Source organism: Podarcis bocagei, assembly GCF_964188305.1.
Source record: "Podarcis bocagei genome assembly, chromosome: 1".
Lineage (NCBI taxonomy): Eukaryota > Metazoa > Chordata > Lepidosauria > Squamata > Lacertidae > Podarcis > Podarcis bocagei.
Window position 1 is genome coordinate 122,232,189 of NC_138125.1, and position 13,814 is coordinate 122,246,002.

General features: G+C 44.4%; 1 protein-coding gene and 1 long non-coding RNA gene across 2 annotated transcripts in view; one reads left to right on the forward strand and one right to left on the reverse strand.

The window, feature by feature from the left end:
- Positions 1-7,219, reverse strand: part of MYO3B (myosin IIIB) — a 297,619-nt gene extending 290,400 nt beyond the window's left edge. Inside the window, exons 1-2 of the mRNA XM_081181948.1 lie at positions 7,196-7,219; positions 931-973 (exon numbers count right to left, since the gene is read on the reverse strand). The gene's annotated coding sequence lies outside the window, so the exon portion shown is untranslated. The remainder of the gene's footprint in view (positions 1-930; positions 974-7,195) is intronic.
- The window catches only part of LOC308582320, a 211,644-nt gene that overhangs the window by 38,985 nt on the left and 158,845 nt on the right, over positions 1-13,814 (forward strand). Inside the window, exon 2 of the long non-coding RNA XR_014005624.1 lies at positions 10,659-10,917. This is a non-coding gene — a long non-coding RNA (uncharacterized lncRNA). The remainder of the gene's footprint in view (positions 1-10,658; positions 10,918-13,814) is intronic.

Genomic DNA, 13,814 nt, shown 5'->3' on the forward strand with positions numbered 1-13,814 from the left:
GAAGGAAATCAGCCCTGAGTGCTCACTGGAAGGACAGATCCTGAAGCTGAGGCTCCAATATTTGGCCACCTCATGAGAAGAGAAGACTCCCTGGAAAAGATTGAGGGCACAAGGAGAAGGGGACGACAGAGGACGAGATGGTTGGACAGTGTTCTCGAAGCCACCAGCATGAGTTTGACTAAACTGCGGGAGGCAGTGGAAGACAGAAGTGCCTGGCGTGCTCTGGTCCATGGGGTCACGAAGAGTCGGACACGACTAAACGACTAAACAACAACAACAAAACCCCACTGGACTCAGTGGGATGTACCCCCTGAATAAGTGTGACTATGAGTGAATGAATTCACCTAATTCCAAGATGAAGCAGGAATAGCTACTTGCTATTCGTCCGGATTATCATTATAACAATAATTTATTATTTCCGCCACAGACCAGTTCCAGCCCACATACAATATCAAGGAAGTCATAAAACATGATAGGGATACATTTGAATTTGCAATTAGGTATAACAGGGACAATACAGATATAGCAACAGTTAAAAATATATATAAATTAAAACTTAGTCACTAACATATAACCTAAAATTATCACCTTAATCATTATGATGGCACAGCTTGTTCCCTAAGTTTTATGGCAATCACACAGAATTTGGCTACTCTTAACGTGATCTCAGAATCCTTGTCCTCCACCAGGGATTTTAGACATTGAACTTCGGATTCATTCGGAGATTTTGCATAGCGGGGGGTGATACTTGCTATTCGTCCAGATTCTCATTATAATTTGTTAGCCGGATCAAACAAGGGCTGTCTGATCCCCAACCCTTGCGCTGGAAGCACAGAAGCAAGTGGCTTCATAAAACACCTTTTTGCAAAGGCCACACTCCCATTCCTTCCCTTCCAAATGCCAGCCGACAAACTCATCATTGCGTCTTACCCGCTCAGATTCGCTTCAGGGCTTGGCGCCTTCTCCAGAGGGGCTACAAAGGAAAAAGAAAACAAAGGAAAGCAAATGTGAGGTGCAGGGGGGAGCAGAAACAGAACAGCCTTCAAGGCATCTGAGACCTTTGGGCATTGCTCCAGCTGAGGAAGAATTCAAGGCAGCCCCCTGTATGCATTGCGCTTGAACTCTAAAGCGCAGACCTGGCAGGGGGGAAATATGGATAGTTTTGGGGAAGAAGATTGCATCCTACCTGCCATAGTTCATAGGCTACACTAAACAAGAGGCATTGTCCCTTCCCAGCAATAAATCTAGGACAGATAGAAGATTTAATAATTAACAAGAACTTGAGGAGGAACTTGAGTGTGTGGTGCAGTTTAGAAAGGGAGAAACTCAAAACTGGGGGTGGGGGTGGGGAGTCCAGTTCTATTGTGCAGGGGCTTCAGAGATCATGAGATCATGATTATTACATGGCTCACAGCCTGACCCAGCGCACACTTTTGCTGGGGTGGGACATATTCCCGGATAAATGCGTTGTACGGTTCTGCAGCCTAAGCTGGCCCATCCGAAAGCTGACACCAGGGGAAGAGAGGGAGATTAATCGACTGCATCTTTGTGCAGACACATATGTGCGTAGAGAGACAGACAGACAGGCAGACAGGCAGACACTGTGATTCTGCAGCCTAGCATTTTAAGAAGCTTGATCACATCTCTAAACTTTATATCATTCCAAAAGCTTCAACTTTTATGATCACTTTCTCTTTTTTACAAGATTCCATTTCAGCCGTCACTCCTCCTTACATTGATTGGTAGATAATGTGCTTCCAGAATTACAGCTTGTGTTACTGAAGCCAAACCATTTTGTTTCCTGATTTATTGATACTGCGCTTGCAAAGCTGCCATTTGGCCCAATCAGACCTGCCTTGCGCTGCCATTAGGAAACTGCTTATATTTCACATTGGTCCGCAGATGCCACAAGCATCTAAACTTTACTGGGCGCAGTGACCACCCAGCCACAGACCTAATCTCTGGGTGAGCTGAAAAATACTTTCTTCTATGTTCTTTACTGTTTGGAAAATCAGCCCCGTTATTTTTAGCATATGGAAAACATACTTGCAATTATTCAACACAGGCGCTTTCTATCCCACATTTCTTTGTCTTTACCCTTGCAGGCATCTGCAACATTTGCCCACACAACCAATTAATCCTAAAGGCTGTCGCAATTCTTTGTGATTTTGTTTATGACGTCTCAATGCCACATTCAAAGTTATGTCACAGAAAGGACTCCCCCCCCCCCAGCCGGAGCTCACAGGAGCTCAGCTCCGGCACCTCTCAGGTGGGTACCATTGCCATTCCAAAGCAACAAGGGAGGGGTTGAAGTGTAGGTGGGTTCCCACGAGGCAAGACACAGTGATAACAGCAAGAACTATTATTGAACTAATGGAACTGGACAACAGGGGCAAAGCAACTGCTTATATACATTTCTGAAGGCCTGGGCCACTCCCACTCCCCACATGATTGGCTGTCTAAACTTCCAAGCCGCGAATCATGACTCAGAGTTTAAGGGCCAATGGCAGAGGCCCAAATCCTGAAATGTTCTGTGATTGGATATCATGAATCAGAATCCTTAGTCCAGACTCAAGCTCAGGCAAACACAGACCACTGAATACATAACAGAGGCATTCATGGTGAGCCCTGGCACCTCTTTTTCGAAAAAAATAGCACTTGTGTTCTGGTCCTGTGGGTTACCCGAGAGGCGAGGTCCAAGTCCGATCCGTGGTCAAAGGCGCAACGTGGAGGCAGTCCATAGTAGCTGAAGCTGTGTGCAGGGCAGGGAGTCGGGTGAAGTCAGGAACAGGCATGCAAGCAGGGAGCCAGGGCGGGTCAGGAGCTCAGGCAGGAAAGCAGGACAGGGTTCAGGCAGGAACTAGCAACCAACAATGTTGCTCCCACAACTTGGGACTGGCGCTGGCCAGCTTTTATCTGCCCTGAGGCATAGGGCGGCCCTGGTCCACAGGTGACTCGCCTCTCCTGGCCTGGAAGCAAGCACTCCTCCTGTGGGAACTTAGTTCCCTCTGCCTCTCTGCCCTGAGCCTCTGCAGCTCAGGAGAAGCTGGAGGGTTACCAGACCCAGAGGCAACCTCAGCTTCCTCTGATGGGGCTGAGAGTGGAGCACCTGCAGGCAATGGGTCCTCCATCACCTCAGGAGCCAAAGCAGACTCAGCTGGTGCCTGCACCTGAGGATCCAGCACAGGTGAGGACCCTTCAGGCTCAGGCCCCAGCCCCAGCTCAGCTGGTTCTAGAGGCGGGGACTCCTGTGCAGGCTGGGATCCCTCAGGTTCAGCCTCTGAGTCCGAATCCCAGGCCATCACAACTTGTTATAGATATGTATAAATAAAAGCAGTATGATTCTTTGTGTGGGCAGCAAATTGGGCTAAGGACTATGATGGCAAAGGGTTAGGGATGTGGGGAGGAGCGAAAACAACACCAAGAAGCAGCAGTTAGTGGAACAGAATGAAGTGGGGGAACCGCAGGACCCAGAAAGGAAATGGAAGTTGCTGGGACAGGAAGTCATGGAGAGGTTACAACTGCCCACATTTGCTGAAAAAAAGTTAAGTCTAAGAAGAGGCCAGAGAATGGTGCACAATTGTTTTACGTCCAAAATTTAGCATCCCTTTAATAATTACTTTAATGAGTACAGTAATTATGCTGAATTGGCAGAAGGGCAACCTCTTCCAACTATTTGTTTCACTCAGTGCCTAATGTCCACATGCACAGTTACTATGGAAACAGGCCTTCACCTTTCACTTTCCATTCAGAAAAGTCCAATGCATACGTGCACATGCTGTTAGCAAGAAGAAAGGGATGTGATTGGCTGAGCTGTCTTTCACTGCCATGTGTATTAATTAGAACACCCTCCTTGTATTCAAGGTTAGACTGTGTGCAAAGCTCAGCTTTTCCTTGATGCATCAGCCAGGCAATCGTGCATAATGTCTGGGTGGCCAAGCCCCCTTTTTCTTGTTAAAAGCCTCACAAATTTCAGAGAAAGAGGTATGCATTTTAGCTGTGGTGGAAATGGTCAGAAGACAGATCAAGGGAAGTAATAAAGGTAAAGGTAAAGGGACCCCTGACCATTAGGTCCAGTCGTGGCTGACTCTGGAGTTGCGGCGCTCATCTCGCTTTACTGGCCGAGGGAGCCGGCGTACAGCTTCCAGGTCATGTGGCCAGCATGACTAAGCCGCTTCTGGCGAACCAGAGCAGCGCACGGAAACACTGTTTACCTTCCCGCCAGAGTGGTACCTATTTATCTACTTGCACTTTGACGTGCTTTTGAACTGCTAGGTTGGCAGGAGCAGGGACCGAGCAACGGGAGCTCACCCCATCGTGGGGATTCAAACCACCGACCTTCTGATCGGCAAGTCCTTAACCCACAGTGCCACCTGTGTCCCTAAGGGAAGTAATAGTACCACTCTATTCTGCTTGATCAGACCCCACCTGGAATACTGTGTCCAGTTCTGGGCACCACAATTTAAGGATGTTGACAAGCTGGAAGGTGTGCAGAGGAGGGCAACCAAGATGATCAAAGGTCTGGAAGCGAAGCCTTATGAAGAGCGGTTGAGGGATCTGGGTATGTTTCGCCTGGAAAAGAGGAGACTGAGAGGAGATATGATAGCCATCTTCAAATATCTCAACGGCTGTCCCATGGAAGAGGGAGCAAGCTTGTTTTCTCTTGCTTGGGTGGGGGGTGGACTTGAAGCAATTGCTTCAAGTTACAAGAAAAGAGATTCCAACTTAACATCAGGAGAAACTTTCTGTTTGACCACAGATGATACAACGGTGGTTGGTTTAATCACGGCTGGAGAGGGGGAGGCGGCCTATAGGAAGGAAGTTGAGCAGTTGGGGGAGTGGTGCTGGAAAAACAACTTAAGAGATTATTGTGGACTTTAGGAAATGTAAATTGAATACTCAGCCACTCATTATTGAGGGGAAGTGTGTGGAATAGGTCTCGGTGTTTCAATTTCTGGGAATGGAGTTGAGAGATGACCTAACCTGGGGAGAAAACAGCAAAGACCTGATGAAGAGAGCACAGCAGAGGTTATATTTTCTGAGACTCCTTCGGAAAAATAATCTCTCAAAAGACCTTATGATGACATTTAACCATTGTACTGTGGAGAGTGTATTAACTTATGGTCTGTGTGTGTGGTTTGGGAGCTGGACGGTCAGGGGAAAAACAATGCTGTCCAGGGTTGTCAAGACTGCAGAGAGAATAATTGGGTGCTCTCTTCCCACCTTGGATCAAATCTATGCTGCCAGGTGTCACAAGAAAGCTGCAGAGATAGCGCAGGATAGTACGCACCCCGGAAATGATCTATTTCAGCTTCTGCCTTCTCGAAGAAGGTAGGTAAAGGTAAAGATAAAGGGACCCCTGACCATTAGGTCCAGTTGTGACGAACTCTGGGGTTGCGGCGCTCATCTCGCTTTATTGGCTGAGGGAGCCGGAGTACAGCTTCCAGGTCATGTGGCCAGCATGACTAAACCGCTTCTGGCGAACCAGAGCAGCGCACGGAAACGCCGTTTACCTTCCCGCTGGAGCGGTACCTATTTATCTACTTGCACTTTGACGTGCTTTCGAACTGCTAGGTTGGCAGGAGCAGGGACCGAGCAACGGGAGCTCACCCCGTTGTGGGGATTCAAACCGCCAACCTCCTAGGCTCTGTGGTTTAACCCACAGTGCAACCCGCGTCCCTCTGGAAGAAGCTACAGGATTATAAAGACTAGGACTAGCTGCCTAAGAAAGGATTTCTATCCAAATGGGATTTTGGTTTTTAAACGCAGTGTAAGGAGTCTTTGTGGGAGTATACTGTATTTTAAAATGGGGTATCAGAGTTTTTAGGGGGCTAACCAGGCTTGTTGGTTTTTGAATGTCTGATGTAGATTTTTTCAATTTTGTTGTTCTGTATGGGACAATGACAATAAAGATTATCATATCGTATCAAACGGTCTCCCTCAAGAGGTTGCAAACTCTCCTTCCTTGGAGATTTTGAAGCAGAGGTTGGATAGCCATTTGTCATGGATGCTTTAACTGAGATTCCTGCATTGCAGGGGGTCAGCCTAGATGACCCTTTGGGTCATTTCCAACTCCACGATATTGTTATTCTTCCAACTATTAGCTTCATTGACTGCCTACATGTTCTGGTATTATGAAAGGGGGAAACGTTTCTCTATTCACTTTTTCCAGAACAGGACCAATGGGTGGCATCTTTTTTCTGGATTAATTACGTAATACAAAACACATTGTGTTTTTTGTGACTGTCTTGAAATACTCCTCCACAAAATGCTGGAGGGGGTTACTTTGCGGTATACTTCAAAAAACACATTGCACACCCCCTCCGTTTATCAAGCAGTCAACAGAAAGCTGCACAAGCCGTCCATGGCATCCTGATAATTTGCTGTGATCAGCCCTTCTTTGAAAAGAGCCGTAGTAAAGAACAGCAAAGCTCTCTTCTTCACTACAGTTCTCACCCCAGGAGCAGGTTCAGTTTAGCACCATCAGGATTGAGCCTCACATCTACCGTAAGGTGTTTAAGAAAAGGAAAACTCAGCGTTAAAATTATCAGAGGCTTATGCCACAGTAATGTCAGCGTGGCAGGAGCGCGATGATTCAGCTTTCCCTCCGACGCTGTCACCGCAAGGAAGGTCAGTGTGACCTTACGCAGTGTCTCCACCTGAAAGCAAGCTGTTAATTGAAAAGAAAGAAAGTGCCTTGAGAAAATTGTCTCCATTTGGACTCAAGCACAAAGCTGTTGGTGCAGGTGTCATTTTAACTCATTGCTGGGAACTAGAAGTGAGATTCACTGGGGTCTAATTAACAGGTAGTTCAACTTCATATGCTTACAATGCCACCTCATCCCTGAAATCATTTTGTGCCCGCATGCCCCCTCCAAATCCGCTCTGGAGAGTGGGATGAACCCCCAGAACAGATGGGGGGTGTATGGGGGAAGAGAGTTACAGGAGGCCCTGCTTCCTATTTAAAGAAGGGGAAAGGGATGAAGAGGAAGAGGAGGAGGAGGAGGAGGAGAGTACATACCCTCTGAAGTAAACAAGATCCACTAAATAGCTTGTCACTTCCATGGAGAGCAAGGACCCTTAATGTTTGTTTTAAATGTACACGAAGTACATTTAATGGATCACGAAGGCAGATGAGTCTTTTGCAAGTGAGTAGAAAATAGCCAAAAGTTTAAATTAAAGTTCCAACACTTACCTGATCCCTGGTGTGTGAAACTGACACAATTGTTTCTCTCACATCTTTCCCTTTGCTGTATTGTCTGCTTCCTTTTCATCATTCCTGTTTTCATCTTCCTATTCTTTTCTTGATGAAACATTTATACTCTCATTTGGACACACCTAGGGTTCAGGAGTTTCTGGTCTTCAGCTGTCTCTAGATTTGAGTTATCCAACGCACAAGACCTCAAAGCAGGTTTTAAGATATTCTGCTTTCCTCTCCAGTATAAGTACTTTTATGGTGCGTGCCTTCCTTGGGGGAAACAAGAAGCCATTCTGAATGTCCTCACCCTCGTGTGGATTCCTCCCTGTCCTTCACCCCCTCTTTATAAAATTTAGCTTTCTTTTGCAGCTTTCCAGTGTTCAAATTCAAGACCTCCTTTTGGCAGGCCTCTCCAAGAGTAAGCAACTACACGCTGTAGGAACGATCACCATTGTCTTTGTCTTATTAACATTTCTACCGCCATCTACATTTGGCAAAAGCACAAAACAAAACTGCTTTCTGGCACTTTCTGGAGTACCAGGACAGAAGCAGTGTCTCTTCTGGAAACTTTTTAACATTGTTAACAGGCAGACGGTCAGCAACACAAACAGCCCATTCTTGCAGTTCATGATTTTGGCTGGTGAGTAATTAAACACAAGGAAATTGCAGGAGCAGAGAAATTGTCCGCTAAAAGAAGGTAGAAATGAGTCACACATTGTTTAATAACTTTTTTATGTGTATCATCACTAGAGGTCATACAGGTGAAACTCGGAAAATTAGAATATTGTGGAAAAGTTCATTTATTTCAGTAATTCAACTTAAAAGGTGAAACTAATATATGAGAGAGACTCATGACATGCAAAGCGAGATATGTCAAGCCTTTATTTGTTATAATTGTGATATTATGGCGTACAGCTGATGAAAACCCCAAATTAACAATCTCAGAAAATTAGAATATTAAATGAAATCAGCAAAAGAAGGACTGCAAATAGGGCAATATTGGACCTCTGAGAAGTAGAAGCATGCATATGTACTCAGTACTTGGTTTGGGCCCCTTTTGCATCAATTACTGCCTCTATGTGGCATGGCATGGATGCTATCAGCCTGTGGCACTGCTAAGGTGTTTTATGGAAGACCAGGAAGCTTCAATAGCAGCCTTCAGCTCTCTTGCATTGCTCAGTCTCATGTCTCTCATCTGTCTCTTGGCAATGCCCCATAGATTCTCTATGGGGTTCAGGTCAGGCGAGTTTGCTGGCCAATCAAGCACAGTAATCCCATGGGCATTGAACCAGGTTTTGGTACTTTTGGCAATGTGGGCAGGTGCCAAGTCCTGATGGAAAATGAAGTCAGCATCCCCATAAAGCTCGTCTGCGGAAGGAAGCATGAAGTGCTCCAAAATCTCCTGGTAGATGGCTGCGTTGACCCTGGACTTAATGAAGCACAGTGGACCAACATCAGCTGATGACATGGCTCCCCAAATCTCTTTTCTGATGAGAGCAGCTTTTGCACCTCACTTGGAAACCAAGGACCCAGAGTCTGGAGGAACAATGGGGAGGCTCACAATGCCAGATGCTTAAAGTCCAGTGTGAAGTTTCCTCAGTCTGTGTTGATTTGGGGAGTCATGTCCTGCATCTTTTAATGATAGTCCAAATTTTTTATCTCTCCACTGTGTCTAAAATTCACCATTAAACTACAAGTGATATTCCTGTCTTACTAATGCTCAGATGCATTGACAACTTATTGGAGGTGACTTTGTGAAGGATAACTTTCTTCCTGGTTCTCAGCTCTTCCCTCCCCCTGCCTGTTTCATGGACTCTTGCCAATGTTAGGAGCAGAACATTAGCAGGGTTTCTCAATAACAATTTTCTTTGCTTCTTGTCATTGTGCTTGGTGATCAAACACTTATCCTGGCTGTCAAGCCATTTAATGCCTTTCTCTGTCTCCCTCCAGCTCAAACCAGAACAAGCCTCAGTTTTTGGGCTGGAGGCAGGCCTTTTCTTTGGCCGCAACCCAGTTCTGGCACCTCTCAGGTGGGCGCCATTGCCATTATTTGAGAACAAGGGAGGCATTCATAGTGATTTCTGGCACCTCTTTTTCTAGAAAAACGCACTGGTTGGAGGCATGGCGCAAGAGACACGTTTTTGCCACACACATCTCACAGCAGGTATTTGGGGCAAATTTTTTGGCTGTACTTGGTTTAGAGTAGAAGTAAAAATGCAAGTCCTAGAACTGGGATACCCCATTAGGGCGTGTTGAATTTTTCAACATTCAAAATCCCAAAATAAGTGCTAAAAAGTTGTAACATTACTTAGGAATTCAAAAGGTATTTCGGTTGAATTAATATAATTTAGTTTTGCTTGTTAAGTAAGATGTGCGTAAGATTGCATAGAAACCATTAAAAATGACTGCCAAATCCTTGCCGTCATTCATTCATTCATTTATTATTAAGCATTACCTGACATTTTCAGAAGGTAAAATTAACATTCTTTGGATTTCCAAAAGGAGTTTATGTGCTTCTTCGTCCAACGTAGACTTGCAAAGCTAAATGTTGTCCAATCACAAAAATAACAGCAGATTTGAATTCCCCACACCCAAAAACATATTTTAAAGACCCCTCGCTGAATAAATTTGTGTAAATTAAGTTTCAACCCCTAAAATGGAACATCCTGCTAACCCGTATAAGGTGGACATTTTGATCTTTATACAGTGGTACCTTGGTTCTCAAACACCTTGGTTCTCAAATGCTTTGGTTCTCAAACTCCTAAAACCCGGAAATGTTCCAGTTTCCAAACATTTTTCGGAAGTTGAACATCTGATGCGGCTGTCGGCTATTGTTTCCGGGGCACCTTCACCAATCAGAAGCTGTGCCTTGGCTTTTGAACATTTCAGAAGTCAAATGGATAAGGATCCTGCAATCGACCACAATCATCCAGGGATTGACCTGTTGATTGCAGCTGGTTGGACACCCCTGCAGTACATTAAGAGAAATGCACACAAACATGTCCATATGATGAATGGACATATGGATGGGGGGGGGAGTCACATGGCCTAGCTGCGTGATCGTCTTCCAAAGCAACTATTCTCTTCCAAACTTAAAAATGGAAAGCATAATGCTGGTGGTCAACAAAAGAGGTTTAAAGACTCTCTCAAAGCAAATCTTTTTAAAAAATGTAGTATAAACACAGACAACTGGGAAACACTGGCCTGAGAGCACTCCAGTTGGAGAACAGCCTTTACCAAAGGTGCCGTGGACTTTGAAGATGCTCGAAAGGGAGAAATGTGCTAAGAAGAAGGCACGCTTGGTAAACCTTCACCATGATCAACTCCCTCCCGGAAACTTATGTCCCCACTGTGGAAGGACGTGTGGATCCAGAATCGGCCTCCACAGTCACTTATGGAGTCACTGTTAAAACCGTGTTCATGGAAGACCATCTTACTTGGCTACGAGTGATTGCCAAAGAAGGAAGGTGTTATGTACTGAAGTTCTCACCCTGGGCCAGCAGGGGGATACTGTAGATAGTTATGCAAATAAGGGATCGAAAGTGACGCTCAGTGATTGGATAGTTTTAGAAAATTGTTACAGTTACATTGTACTGGAGCTCTATATAAGCAGGCTGACTGAACCCTTCAGTTCAGTTCTGTCCTGGCCTGTGAATAAACAAGAGCTGTTTGTAGAATCGCTGTGTCGTCTGATATGTTCACCCACAACTTAACAGAAGGTATTCCTAAAAGCTTCTGTATGCACATAGAGTTCCTCCGTGCAAGAAGGGACCCTAACTGGGCAGTGACTTCCCTCTACTCAAGGAGGGGTGGCAGCGTTCACACATACCTCTCCACACGTTGAAATAATGTGCAGACTTGGTTGGCACGCCTGGTGTAGCCACATTCACTCCACCGGCACCCGCAAGATCAACATAGATCTGTAGATGTATGCAGGTAGAGCTTTACCATGTGAGAAAGGATCCTACCAAACTGAGGTCCCTCCTTGCATAGAGGATTTCTTCCTTCAAAAACCTGTGCATGCATAAAAGCCCTTTCGACATGGAAATTATACATGGAAATGACAGGGAAATGTGTCAGTGTATGGAATCGATGCATAGTCCTGCAACCTAACCCCACCCCCGTTTGCTCAGTCTTTACATGCACCAGGTGTGCATAACCCCTTCTGAAATCTATTGAATGCACTAGTATTAAGAGAGTTCAGCGGTGGGTGAGGCTGGATCACTGCCGGATTTCCATATAAGCTAAACAAGCTATAGCTTAGGGCCCCACTCTCTTGGGGCCCCCCAAAAAATACAAGGGGAAAAACTGGATGTACACTTCCAAAATATAAGATAAAATACAAATAAAATAAAACCTACACCCAGCAACAGTGTTTTGTGTTGTGTAGGCTCCTATGATGTAAGTCATGGGCCCCGCCTGCTAGCCTGCTCCCTAAAATATCACTGCTTTGCTCATTTCTATATACAGTGGTACCTCGGGTTAAGTACTTAATTCATTCTGGAGGTCCGTTCTTAACCTGAAACTGTTCTTACCCTGAAGCACCACTTTAGCTAATGGGGCCTCCCGCTGCGCCTTCAGAGTACGATTTCTGTTCTCATCCTGAAGCAAAGTTCTTAACCCGAGGTAATATTTCTGGCTTAGCAGAGCCTGTAACCTGAAGCATATGTAACCCGAGGTACCACTGTATAGGATGCCTACATTCTGCTATTCATAATTATTAGTAGTTTGCATCATATATGTACACCTGTTATTATTTCATGTTATAGCAAGTTTCTAGAGACTAGATTATGAGTCTTTGTAAATTGTGTTTCGAAAGGAACTTTTGTTATTGCCAAATGCCAATGTGTTTGCATTGTTAAGTTTGCTATGAATAAAAATCATTTGAAGTTACAGCTTCATAATTATTTCACTATTAATATACTTCTTCTTAATTATATTTCACTATTAATATACTTACCGGTAATTGTATTTCAGTTCAACAATTACTTTGATAAAATACATATTTTGTTATATCCAAATGGCTTTAGATACCTCTTAGGTCCATAAATTTCCATATAGCATATATTCAACATAAAAAAACAGCGACAATTTGTTGTTGACAAAGGGCGGCTGGACATATAAAGGGCCCCATTGCCTTCAGTAGCTTAGGGCCTCATCCAACCTAAATCCAGCCCTGGGCTGGACCATGCATTCTGCCAGTGCATGGATGGGTTTGTGTGTGAGAGATACACTCCCTTTGTAGCTGCTTAAACTAAAAACATGCGATCATGTCAAGCGAGGCTCAGGATGTTGCAGTGGCTCAGCAATTGTACTCTTAGCACTCATTAACCTGCATGGCAGTTTACAGGAATAGGTTATCCGATGACAGCACTTAATTGAAAAGGTCTTTTCCTTCGATTTATCTATGGCGCCTGTTGCAAGCTAGGGAAGACAGTACTTTGCGAATAACTGAAGACATGGGGCTGTTTCTCCTCCCAGAGCCAGCGGGGTTATTTGCATGAAACTTATCTGCACATTGAAAGCACATTTTTACCATTTTCAACAGTCACGACTTCCCCCAAAGTATCATGGGGGAGGTAGCTTGTTGTGGGTGCTGAGAGAAGTTAGGAGACCCCTTTCCCCCTCATGGAATCATAGAATTGTAGAGTTGGAAGGGACCCTGAGAGTCATCTACTCCAACCCCCTGCACTGCAGGAATCTCAGCTAAAGCATCCATGGCAGATGGCCATCCAACTTCTGCTTAAAAGCCTCCAGGGAAGGAGAGTCTGTTCCACTGCTGAGCACCTCTTACAGTCAGAAAATTCTTCATGCCATTGAGTCGGAATCTCCTTTTTTATGATATTTATTAAAAAAATTGAGACAATAAAAAGTTACAAAATTAAAAATAGAAAATAAGAAAAACGTAACAATGATAAGAAACAAAGAAATACAAAAATACAAAGACAAAATACATAAAGAGTAAAAAAAAAGAAAACAAGGTTAACAAGAAATCAATATTTTCATATCTTATATTTCATTTACTTATTTCCTGACCTCCTCACACACCCCTTTTTTGTATTCCAGTTCATATAGTTAGTTCAGCAAAACCTTACCCTCTATCATTTATCTTTACTTGTTATCTTAACCTATTATAACTATATATTTCCAGCCATTGTCAATCCGTATTTACATATGCTTGTTAATCTTTTTACCAATACCACTTATTTTCAATCCAACATCCCTTCAACATTCATTAATTTTACAGTATTTCTGCAAGTAGTCTTTAAATTTCTTCCAGTCTTCTTCCGCCACCTCTTCTCCCTGATTGGAATCTCCTTTCTTGTAACTTGAAGCCACTGGTTCAAGTCCTACCCTCCAGAGCAGGAGAAAAGAGGCTTGCTCCCTCTTCCATGTGACAGCCCTTGAGTTATTTGAAGATGGTGGTCATATCTCCTCTCCTCTTTTCCAGGCTAAATATACCCAGCTCCTTCAACCATTCCTCATGCTGCTTCCCCTCACCAGAGCTACAATTCCCAGAGCTCCCTGGAAAGAGGGATTGTTAAACTTCTCTGGAAATTGCAGCTCTGTGAGGGGAATAGGGGTCTTCTAACAACTCTCAGCACCCTTAGCAAAC